Here is a 12,234-nt window from a genome sequence, read left to right on the forward strand (position 1 = left end):
TTTAACAGCCGGCCGGCCGCTGGAGAGTGGTGGTGTGACCAAGGCTTTTAACAGCCGGCCGGCCGCTGGAGAGTGGTGGTGTGACCAAGGCTTTTCCACTGCCGCCTGTAAAAATAGTTGTCTGTCTGGAGCCAAGGAAGGTTAACACAATGGCTGGCCATTACTTTCCTCTGAAGGTCAGTGTGTTAACACTATGGACCACACAACACTTACTGGGAGGTGGGGGAGATAAACTTAATAGTGTGTTTCACAGTGTGATTCCACAGTCAGAGAAACTACGAATTGTAACCTGAAATCACACTTCATTTGCACTCTGTAGACTCACCCCCTAGAGTCTAAGGGAGCTGTGTTTCTACTAAGCTAACATATGGGATTGTTTTAAGAAGGTCATAAGAAGGAACATTTAGCTATTTCATGTAGAATTTTAGGACCCCTTTAGGTATCAAAAAATATATACAACAATTTGATAAAACATTGAATTTGGCCTTACTGCTATAAGCCTATAGAAATGCATTGAATAACAGATTCATACATTGGAAAAAGTCAAAAGGAATATTTTGAAGCATATGTACTTTATCCGAGAGACAAAATAATTWAAAAAAAAAGAATAATTATGTAATAAATGTTTTACCGTGGAATTATCCGTATACCTTTGACGTAGAAATGCTCTATCCACTTTCATTCATTTCTCGCACCCAGTAGCAGGTTACCTTCAGACGAGYCCCTAAACWGTTCGGACGCTACAGATGTTTTAGTGAGAAGACCGATTTTCGGGATGTTCTCACGGTCTGACAAACAGCACTGTAGCTCTGCCACCTTCCACCRCAGATGCRGAAGGCCGACGCAGGCGGGTGCGGCGGCTGGAGACGCAGGCGGTGCGGCGGCTGGAGACGCAGGGGGCGCGGCTGGAGACGCAGGCGGGTGCGGCGGCTGGAGACGCAGGGCGGCACGTGCGGCGGCTTGGAGACGCAGGCGGGTGCGGCGGCTGAACGCCAGGCGTGCGGCGCTGAACGGCAGGGGGTGCGGCGGCTGGAGACGCAGGCGGGTGCGGCGGCTGGAGACGCAGGCGGGTTGCGGCGGCTTGAGACGCAGGCGGTGCGGCGGCTGGAGACGCAGGCGGCGCTGGCGGCTGGAGACGCAGGCGGGCGCGGCGGCTGGAGACGCAGGCCGGCGCGGCTGGAGACCAGCACGGGGCGGCGGCTGAGCGCAGGCGGGCGCCGGCTTGGAGACGCAGGCGGCGCGCGGCTTGAGACGCAGGCGGGCGCTGGCGGCTGGAGACGCAGGCGGGCGCGGCGGCTGGAGACGCAGGCCCGGGCGCGGCGGCTGGAGACGCAGGCGGGCGCGGCGCTGGAGACGCAGGCGGGCGCGGCGGCTGGAGACGCAGGCGGGCGCGGCGGCTGGAGACGCAGCGGGCGCGGCGGGCTGGACGCAGGCGGGCGCGGCGGCTTGAGACCAGGCGGGCGCGGCGGGCTTGAGACGCAGGCGGGCGCGGCGGCTTGAACGCAGCGGGCGCGGCGGCTTGAGACGCAGGCGGGCGCGGCGGCTTGAGACGCGCAGCGAGAAGTTTAAACAGAGGGATTTGATGGGTGTTGTATATACAGTATTATGCTAATTCAATTTCCGCAGGGGCACTGACATGGAGCTAACAGAAAGGTGGTAGGATGGACACTCACACTTGTCCTTCAGGGGGTAGGTTGAGCCAAGTTATAGAGAACTCATGGACAGCACAGCTGGAATCCTCCACCTTGTCCACCACAACATCTGGAGAGAAGAGAAAGAGAGTTGGGATAGTTAAAGCAGGGTCGAGTAGCTAGGCTATCAGCAAAGCCCCAGGGTAGAGTAGGCTAGGCTATCAGCAAAGCCCCAGGGTAGAGTAGGCTAGGCTATCAGCAAAGCCCCAGGGTAGAGTAGGCTAGGCTATCGGCAAAGCCCAGGGTCGAGTAGGCTAGGCTATCGGCAAAGCCCCAGGGTAGAGTAGGCTAGGCTATCGCAAAGCCCCAGGGTCGAGTAGGCTAGGCTATCAGCAAAGCCCCAGGGTCGAGTAGGCTAGGCTATCAGCAAAGCCCCAGGTAGAGTAGGCTAGGCTATCAGCAAAGCCCCAGGGTAGAGTAGGCTAGGCTATCAGCAAACCCCAGGGGAGAGTAGGCTAGGCTATCAGCAAAGCCCAGGGTAGAGTAGGCTAGGCTATCAGCAAAGCCCCAGGTTAGAAGTAGGCTAGGCTTCAGCAAAGCCCCAGGGTCGAGTAGCGCGAGCTATCAGCAAAGCTCCAGGTAGAGTAGGCTAAGCTATCAGCAAAGCCCAGGGTCGAGTAGGCTAGGCTATCGCAAAGCCCAGTAGAGTAGGCTAGCTATCGGCAAAGCCCCAGGGTCGAGTAGGCTAGCTATCAGGCAAAGCCCCAGGTCGAGTAGGCTAGGCTATCAGCAAAGCCCAGGGTAGAGTAGGCTAGGCTATCAGCAAAGCCCCAGGTAGAGTAGGCTAGGCTATCAGCAAAGCCCCAGGGTAGAGTAGGCTAGGCTATCAGCAAAAGCCCCAGGGTAGAGTAGGCTAGGCTATCAGCAAAGCCCCAGGGTAGAGTAGGCTAGGCTATCAGCAAAGCCCCAGGGTAGAGTAGGCTAGGCTATCAGCAAAGCGCCAGGGTAGAGTAGGCTAGGCTATCAGCAAAGCCCAGGGTCGAGAGGCTAGGCTATCGCAAAGCCCCAGGGTAGAGTAGGCTAGGCTATCAGCAAAGCTCTTACAGTGCTTCAGTGGGAGGCCCAGGGTTTCCCAGGGTTCTCTACAGGGCCATGGGAGAGGTGAATGTGGCCCACCGGCCACTGACGCAGTGGGAAACACACACACCCTCCCACACTGCCTAGCCCACAAAACACAGGGATTTCCCACCACATACAGCCACTCACTGGCTTCATATCACAGCTGTTTATGAGAGATTGTTTATTTTCTATTTAACTTGCTTTRGCAATGTAAATAATGTTAACCATGCTGACAGAGACAGACAGAAAGACTATAAATCATACTCTTGCTGAGACAGACAGACCAACAGACGGAGCTTGTATATATACACTGTAGTGGATGAGTATATGGGCCAAGTTGTTGCCCAAGTCGTGTTGACGTCGGTCTATCCTTCCCTGTGCTCAGACCTCCTGTGTTGCCAAGAGTTTTGTTTTGTCTGTGCGTCTGACCCTGTGTTAAATGTACTGATTTCCTGCGTGGAGAGGCTGTCCCAGAACAATTAGGGTTTGGCCACACTGGTAGGTATTTTAGGCTGACAGGTCTGTTAGGCTGGCAGGTCTGTTAGGCTGGCAGGTCTGTTAGGCTGGCAGGTCTGTAAGGCTGGCAGGTCTGTAAGGCTGGCAGGTCTGTTAGGCTGGTAGCCCAGCAGTGGATGGTGAGTTCTAGCCATTTCTCTCCTGTGAGTTTGTTGAATTTGTGTGAGTTTGTCTGTGATCTGGCCCTTCTCTCCTTTGCGTTGTTCATCCTGCAGCAGTGATGAAACAGGTGGAATGGCTCTGCTCTAGTTAATTTGTGGGAGTGCATTGATTGGTTCACCACAGGAGGGGGGTCTGTTGTTCAATTCACACTGAAGTGGAACACTAAGGAGAGGATAGATGGCGTCTGGAGAAGAACAAGCTGTTCAGACCACTAGGATAATATGGCGAGGAAACAAAGTACCAAGGGTTTATGTAATTGACCTGTGGTGTTCCAAGTCAAAAATGACCGGTCATTAGAAATGAATGGGTGAGAATACAATTAGTGTAGAAAATTGAGTTCAGGCACATGCCCATTCACATCAGATGGACACACTTCCTCTCCCAGACCCCCACATGCATGTGTGTTTGAGCAAACACACACACACACCTCACTTCCCTTCTTGGCTTCCATGGCAACCCCCACGGGAACCTTTCCCCAATAGAATATTCCCCCCACGGGAACCACACCTGTTGGCATTCTCACAAACAATCTCAACATTGTTTCAATAATATATAGAACTTTTCTCACAGCTCTGGTATATAAAAGCTTTTTTGAGGCCTTGCTCACAATTCATTCTGTGGCAGCACAATGACCAAACGATATACTGTATGTGAGGCTCTTGATCATATCTTTGATCATGACACTGGCGAGGAGGAGAGAGTCCTTGTTAAACTTGGACACAAAGTAGTCTGATAAATAGCACAATATGTTTAATCTATTTGTTATAGAATGTATGGATTATTTTGACTGTTTTTTTAAACTCAAGAACAAGTTGTATGAGCTCAGGTCAATGAGGCCTACAGGCCATAAATAGCAAATAAAAGTTCAAAACGTGTAATGTTCACAATAACTTAAGTTGATAACGAGATCTAACACAACATTAGGTGATAATATAWGTATTATTATGGATTTATAATCAGCTATAATGGGGCGGTCATTTTGGACCGGGAACACAGATTTAATTAACATAAAACGAACACAACAGGAGGGTTAAACAGACAGTGTACGATTTAAAAAAAAGGGGCAATCAGCCATTTAAACAATAACGCGTACTCTGCCTGTTCCGGTAAAAATGCTGAGGAATTAGGCTGGAGGAATGTAATTACTCTCAAATTACTCATAGACCAAGATATGGATGCAAGGACTAACCATCCATGATATCAAAAAGTTTAGTTTTAAGCATGGTTTAAGGCTATAAAGTGTTTGTTTACATTTACTTTGTTTAAAAACATTGGAGTAAAACAAGCTTATATTTTGGGTTCTGTTGGGGTACGACAGTTGAACTCAGCTCATGAGACATTTATAAAGTTATATTCTTTAAGAATCAATGGGTTCACATCATTCATTTAAAAGGGGAGCAACTGCAGATTGACCCTTTAAAGAACGAATGCAGTCAAGACAACTTCTCCCGTCAGTATATTTTGAAATTGTATTAGGATCTCCATTAGCTGTTGTGAAAGCCGCAGCTACTCTTCCTGGGGTCCACACAGAACATGACATACTACAGAACACTGAAAAACAAAAACAGCACAAGGACAGAACACACACACACACACACACACACACACACACACACACACACACACACTTGTGAAATACTTGGTTAGAAGGGCATTCTAGAATGGCCATCCAAACCAGATAACGGGACAGTTTGCAATAATGACGCAATATGCACCTACACAAGCAGCCTGTATTTTTATTTAATTTAATTAGGCAAGTCAGTTAACACTCTAACCACTAGGCTACCTGCCGCCCACTAGGCTACCTGCCGCCCACTAGGCTACCTGCCGCCCACTAGGCTACCTGCCGCCCACTAGGCTACCTGGCGCCCACTAGGCTACCTGTACTGACTACAAAGTGACAGGAAGCTAAAACAACAAACAGAAATTGGAATCATTGTAAACGGAGGTCCAATGGGGAACAAAACGTAGCTAGCGTTGATTTATTTTTGCAGAGACATTTTTGGGGGCGCATCTGATCAAATCAAATCAAATCAAATTTTTATTAGTCACATACACATGGTTAGCAGATGTTAATGCGAGTGTAGCGAAATGCTTGTGCTTCTAGTTCCGACAATGCAGTCGGACAATGATGACCTAACGTGGTGGTCAAATCAAATCAAATGTATTACATCAGCTGATATCTCAAAGTGCTGTACAGAAACCCAGCCTAAAACCCCAAACAGCAAGCAATGCAGGTGTAGAAGCACGGTGGTGAATGAGGAACATGAATTTCTCCCGTCCCTCTATGCTGCAGTCATGAAGCAAGTGACACTATGCTGTCAAATCCTCCCACATGTTTGTAGTTTGACCAGCAACTGGAATTTTTTAATTCAGTTTTCATATTGGCAGGTTTGCTAGCAACAAACTATTTWGCTAGCTTCTAGCCTGGTGTTTGATATGCAATGTGATCTCCTCCTAATGAAAAAAGTGTTGTGTTCTGACAAGGCAAACATTTCTGGCTATGCCAGGCAAAACCGGGCATCAGCTCATTGTTATGGATCTATGTMAATGAATGTCAATAGAAACAACAAATGCATAGGCAGCTACTTCGCTGTTTTTCTGGCTGCGGAGGTCGTGACTGTGTTAGCTGTAACTAGTTGGCTAGCTAGCAAGCAAAGGACAAGAACATGGCAACGGAACATATACTGTAGAACAAAGAAATGGGTCGCGTCCATAAATATCGAAATAGATGGAACAAACGGCTCGCGTCTCTAGCAACCAAAAGATGAGAAAATATGAATTATATTATAAATAAGTGTATATATGTAAATGTGTGCATTAGTATTGTTTTCTTTGGCAACTGTGGTATATGTGGGTTAAACAACTCCTTTCTGTACATTACCTAGGAAAAATTAACTCTGAAAATGGACTCTGCCTTGTCCTGCTGCATCGTCCATTATTTACAAGGTAATGTACAGAACGTCTGCGTTTAGTCATTACATAACCAAACTGCAGAACGACAATACAACATTAATAGATGCTCAATATTCACAAAATATCCAGGTCAACTAGGGGAGAGGCATTGTGTCGTGAGGTGTTTCTATCGTTTAATTTTTAAAATAAATATAACCAGGTTTGTTTGCTCACTTGACCAATCTGAGCTGGAGGTCCATGTAATCATGGCTCTATATAACACTGTACATTTTCTTGAATTTGGGGACTGTGAAAAGACTCCTGGCTGCACATCTGGTAAGTGTGTGTCAGAGCTGTGTAAATTGACTATGTAAATTGACTATGTAAATTGACTATGCAAATACATTTGGAATTATCAACATCTGTTTCTTATAAGAAGAAGAAGAAAACGTTTAGTTTTTATTTATTTTATTTTATTTATTTATTATTTTATACTTTTATTTTTTTATTTCAATGCAGTCAATCTCTCCTCTACTTTTAGCCAAGAAAGACTGGCATGCATGGTATTGTTGTTAACCCTCTGGTTACAGTGAAGAGCAAGACGTGCCACTCTAAGCTGGGCCAGCTGCAGTTTTTCTAGGTCCTTCTTTGTAGCACCTGACCAWATGACTGGGCAATAATCAAGATAAGATAAAACTAGAGCCTGCAGKACTTGCTTTGTGGAGTGTCAAAAACAGCAGAGCATCTCTTTATCACGGAYATACCTCTCCCCATCTTTACAATCRTTGAATCAATACGTTTTGACCATGACAGTTTACAATTCAAGGTAACACCAGGTAATTTAATCTCCTCAGCTTGTTCAACAGCCACACCATTCATTACCAGATTCAGCTGAGGTCTAGAACTTAGGGTTTGATCTGTATCAAATACAATGSTTRTAGTTTTAGAGATGTTCAGGACTAGTTTATTACTGGYCAMCMATTCTAAAACMGACTGCAACTCTTTGTTTAGGGTTKCAGTGATTTCACYARMTGTGGTTGCTGACACGTACAGGGCTGAAAAATCAGCATACATAGACACACAGGTGTTTTTTAAAGCCAGTGGCAGGTCATTCATAAAAATAGAAAAGAGTAGAAGGCCTAGACAACTGCCCTGTGGTACACCACACGTTTAACATTATAACCTCAGCAAAAAAAATGTACGTCCCTTTTTCAGGACCCTGTCTTTCAAAGATAATTTGYAAAAATCCAAATAACTTCACAGATCTTCATTGTAAAGGGTTTAAACACTGTKTCCCATGCTTGTTCAATGAACCATAAACAATTAATGAACACGCACCTGTGGAACGGTCRTTAAGACATTAACAGCTTACAGACGGTAGGCAATTAGGTCACAGTTATGAAAACTTAGAACACTAAAGAGGCCTTTCTACGTCATGGACTGAGGTGGTGTGTCACAGCATCATTGGACTGAGCTTGTCATTGCAGGCAATCTCAACGCTGTGCGTTACAGGGAAGACATCCTCCTCCCTCATGTGRTACCCTTCCTGCAGGCTCATCCTGACAGGACCCTCCAGCATGACAATGCCACCAGCCGTTCTGTACGTGATTTCCTACAAGACAGGAATGTCAGTGTTCTGCCATGGCCAGCGAAGAGCCCGGATCTCAATCCCATTGATCACGTCTGGGACCTGTTGGATCGGAGGGTGAGGGCCAGGGCCATTCGCCCCAGAAATGTCCGGGAACTTGCAGGTGCCTCGGTGGAAGAGTGGGGTAACATATCACAGCAAGAACTGGCAAATCTGGTGCAGTCCATGAGGAGGAGATGCACTGCAGTACTTAATAATACAGCTGGTGGCCACACCAGATACTGACTGTTACTTTTGATTTTGACCCGCCTTTGTTCAGGGACACATTCCATTTCTGTTAGTCACATGTCTGTGGAACTTGTTCAGTTTATGTGTCTCAGTTGTTGAATCTTGTTATGTTCATACAAATATTTACACATGTTAAGTTTGCTTTAAGTAAACACAGTTGACAGTGAGAGGACGTTTCTTTTTTTGCTGAGTTTCGAAGCTTCCATTAAAGAAAACCCTCTGTTCTATTAGATGGATAGCTCTGCATCCACGATATGGCAGATGTTGAAAAGCCATAACACATACATTTTTTTCAACAGGTTATGGCCAATAATATCAAAGGCTGCACTGAAATCAGTATAGATCCCACAATATTCTTATTATCAATTTATTTCAACCAATCATCAGTCATTTGTGTCAGTGCAGTACATGCTGAGTGCCCTGCTCTATAAGCATGCTGAAAGTCTGTTGTTAATTTGTTCAGAGAAATATATTCTGGTTAAAAAAAAAATCCCCTCCATCTAAGTTGTCAATACCAGGTGTTTTCTCATTATTGACGGACAACAATTTTTCCACCTCACCCACACTAACGTCTCAGAATTCAAAATTACAATGCTTTTCATTCAYTATTAGTTATTTTATGCACAAATATGATAGCTCACAGTTTGTTGTTGGCATTTCATGCCTAATTCAATTCATGCCAATTCAATATTTATTAAAAGGAATTGGCAACGTCAAAATGTTGCGTGATAAATTAAAGATGGTTGAATATGTCTTTCATTTAGTGTATTCCAAAGCTTTTTTCAATCATACCTTGTAATTTATCTTCAGAAATTTTCATAAGGGGTCTTAAATATTTTTCTTCATTTTCGTCACATAATTTCTCAAATTTACAATAAGTTTGCCAATCAGATGTGCAGTCAGACTTACTCACCACTCCTTTGGCCTCGTCCCTCTCAACCATACAGCTTTTCAATTCCTCATCAATCCACAGGGCCTTAACAGTTCTAACAGTAAGAAGTGTTGACAKGYTGAATGCACCTAGCTGTCTGTTTAAACTACTAGCACACAGCTMGGACAYCCAKGCMTACCCCACATGTCACCAGAGGTCTCTTCACAGTCCCCAAGTCCAGAACAGACTCTGGTTGGCGCACAGTACTACATAGAGCCACAGCTACATGGAACTCTATTCCACATCAGGTAACTCACGCAAGCAGTAGAATCAGATAGGTAGCTAATATGGTGCTAGATTTGTGCATAAGTAAGTAGCCTTGGCTTATGTGAGCCGAAATGGCTCATAGGAACAGGAGCCTCTCTGATGTTTCTGTAGTGTCATCGGTAACAAATAAGCTATTAACATAAAATACAATATTCTTCACTAATATACCAAGATAGTGGTTTACTACATGACCTATTAGCTAATATATATATATACATATATATACATATTTTTTTAAACTGCCATTTTAGTGTTCTGTTTGTCATTACACATTAATCTCACTATCTGAGATGGTCTCCATGGAAACAAGCCACTGCATGATTCATATGAACCAAAAGGTGCGTGGCTGTAGAAACTCAACTCAAATCGGACGCGGTCCGTACTGTGGTTATTATGTTGTGATGGCAGCAGTAACATAGTGAGGGTGTGCCTCCGCACTGTGTGTAATGGAAGTGCAATGGTATGACGTCAGAGGGGATTCCCTCCTCTGTGTGTCTTTGACCGCACCCTGGGATATCCGCTAGGCTGGGAAAGCAGGATATGACCAGGCTAGTGGACATGGATGTTTTTATCAGAACCTTATGGAGTAGCTAGACCCATCTCAAGGTTAAGAGATAGGGACAGGGCGCTGTCACAGACAGTTTACAAACATTGCGCTACACTTGCATTTACATCTGCTAACAATGTGTATGTGAACAATACAATGACACGCATACACATAACTAACAAGCAAAAGGAAAAATGTGAGTATGACTAAAACTTATGTAAAAAAAACATCTAACATTTTGCAAATGAATGCTCCCTGCCCCTGTGGTTCAGCAAACAAAACCCAATCCCTCCCCGACTGAGAGATTAGGCTGGAGAATTAATGTAACCACTCAAATTCATACAGAGAAGACTAACCATACATGATATCAAAACTACAGTTTTAACCATGTTAAAGATGTATAGTGTTCGTTTATATTTACTTGCTTAAAAAACATTGGAGTAAAACAAGCTTATATATGTTGGGTTCTGATGGGGTACGACAGCTGAACTAAGCTCATGAGGCATTTATTAGTTATACTTTTCAAGAATCAATGGGTATATATAGATACACACACTAAGTCAGAAGTTTAAATACCTCAGCCAAATACATTTAAACTCAGTTCACAATTCCTGACATTTAATCCTAGTAAAAATTCCCTGTCTTAGGTCAGTTAGGATCACCACTTTATTTTAAGAATGTGAAATGTCAGAATAATAGTATAGAGAATGATTTATTTCAGCTTTTATTTCTTTCATCACATTCCCAGTGGGTCAGAAGTTTACATACACTCAATTAGTATTTGGTAGCATTGCCTKTAAATTGTTTAACTTGGGTCAAACGTTTCGGGTAGCCTTCCACAAGCTTCCCACAATAGGTTGGGTGAATTTAGGCCCATTCCTTCTGACAGAGCTGGTGTAACGGAGTTAGGTTTGTAGGCCTCCTTGCTCAAACACGCTATTTTCAGTTCTGCCCACAATTTTACTATAGGAAGGCTTTGTGATGGCCACTCCAATACCTTGACTTTGTTGTCCTTAAGCCATTTTGCCACAACTTTGGAGGCATGTTTGGGGTCATTGTTCATTTGGAAGACCCATTTGTGACCAAGCTTTAACTTCCTGACTGATGTCTTGAGATGTTGCTTCAATATATCCACATAATTTTATGTCCTCATGATGCCATCTATTTTGTGAATTGTACCAGTCCATCCTGCAGCAAAACACCCCCACAACATGATGCTGCCACCCCCGTGCTTCAGGTTGGGATGGTGTTCTTCTGCTTCGAAGCATCCCCCCTTCTCCTCCAAACATAACGATGGTCATTATGGCCAAACAGTTCTATTTTTGTTTCATCAGACCAGAGGACATTTCTCCAAAAAGTATGATCTTTGTCGCCATGTGCGGTTGCAAACCGTAGTCTGGCTTTTTTTATGGCGGTTTTGGAAGCAGTGGTTTCTTCCTTGCTTTGTGGCCTTTCAGGTTATGTCGATATAGGACTGTTCCAGCGGATATAGATACTTTTGTACCCGTTTCCTCCACATCTTCACAAGGTCCTTTGCTGTTGTCTTGGGATTGATTTTCACTTTTCGCACCAAAGTACGTTCATCTCTAAGAGACAGAATGCATCTCCTTAATGAGCGGTATGACGGCTGCGTAGTCCCATGGTGTTTATACTTGCGTACTATTGTTTGTACAGGTGAACATGGTACCTTCAGGCATTTGGAAATTACTCCCAAGGATGAACCAGACTTGTGGAGGTCTACAATTTTTTTCTGAGGTCTTGGCTGATTTTCTTTTGATGTTCCCATGATGTCAAGCAAAGAGGCACTGAGTTTGAAGGTAGGCCTTGAAATACATCCACAGTATACCTCCAATTGACTCAAATGATGTCAATTAGCCTATCAGAAGCTTCAAAGCCATGACATCATTTTCTGGAATTTTCCAAGCTGTTTAAAGGCACAGTCAACTTAGTGTATGTAAACTTCTGACCAACCGGAATTGTGATACAGTGAATTGTAAGTGAAATAATTTGTCTTTAAACAATTGTCGGAAAAATGACTTTGTGTCATGTGGCAAGTAGCACGTCCCTACACCGACCTGCCAAAACTATAGTTTGTTAACAAGAAATTTGTGGAGTGGTTAAAAACAAGTTTTAAATGACTCCAACCTAAGTGTACGTATACTTCCAACTTCAACTGTACACACACACACACACACATTAATTTAAAAGTCCAAAAATGGATGTAACAACTGCAGATTGCCCCTTTAAAGAATGCAGTCATCCAATAAAATACTACTTTTACGTTCAGTTC

General features: G+C 44.4%; 1 pseudogene; it reads right to left on the bottom strand.

Moving 5' to 3' along the window:
- The window catches only part of LOC111950825 (sarcoplasmic/endoplasmic reticulum calcium ATPase 1-like), a 160,138-nt pseudogene that overhangs the window by 53,891 nt on the left and 94,013 nt on the right, over positions 1 to 12,234 (bottom strand).

The sequence above is a fragment of the Salvelinus sp. IW2-2015 genome, linkage group LG23, assembly GCF_002910315.2.
Source record: "Salvelinus sp. IW2-2015 linkage group LG23, ASM291031v2, whole genome shotgun sequence".
Classification (NCBI taxonomy): Eukaryota; Metazoa; Chordata; class Actinopteri; order Salmoniformes; family Salmonidae; genus Salvelinus; species Salvelinus sp. IW2-2015.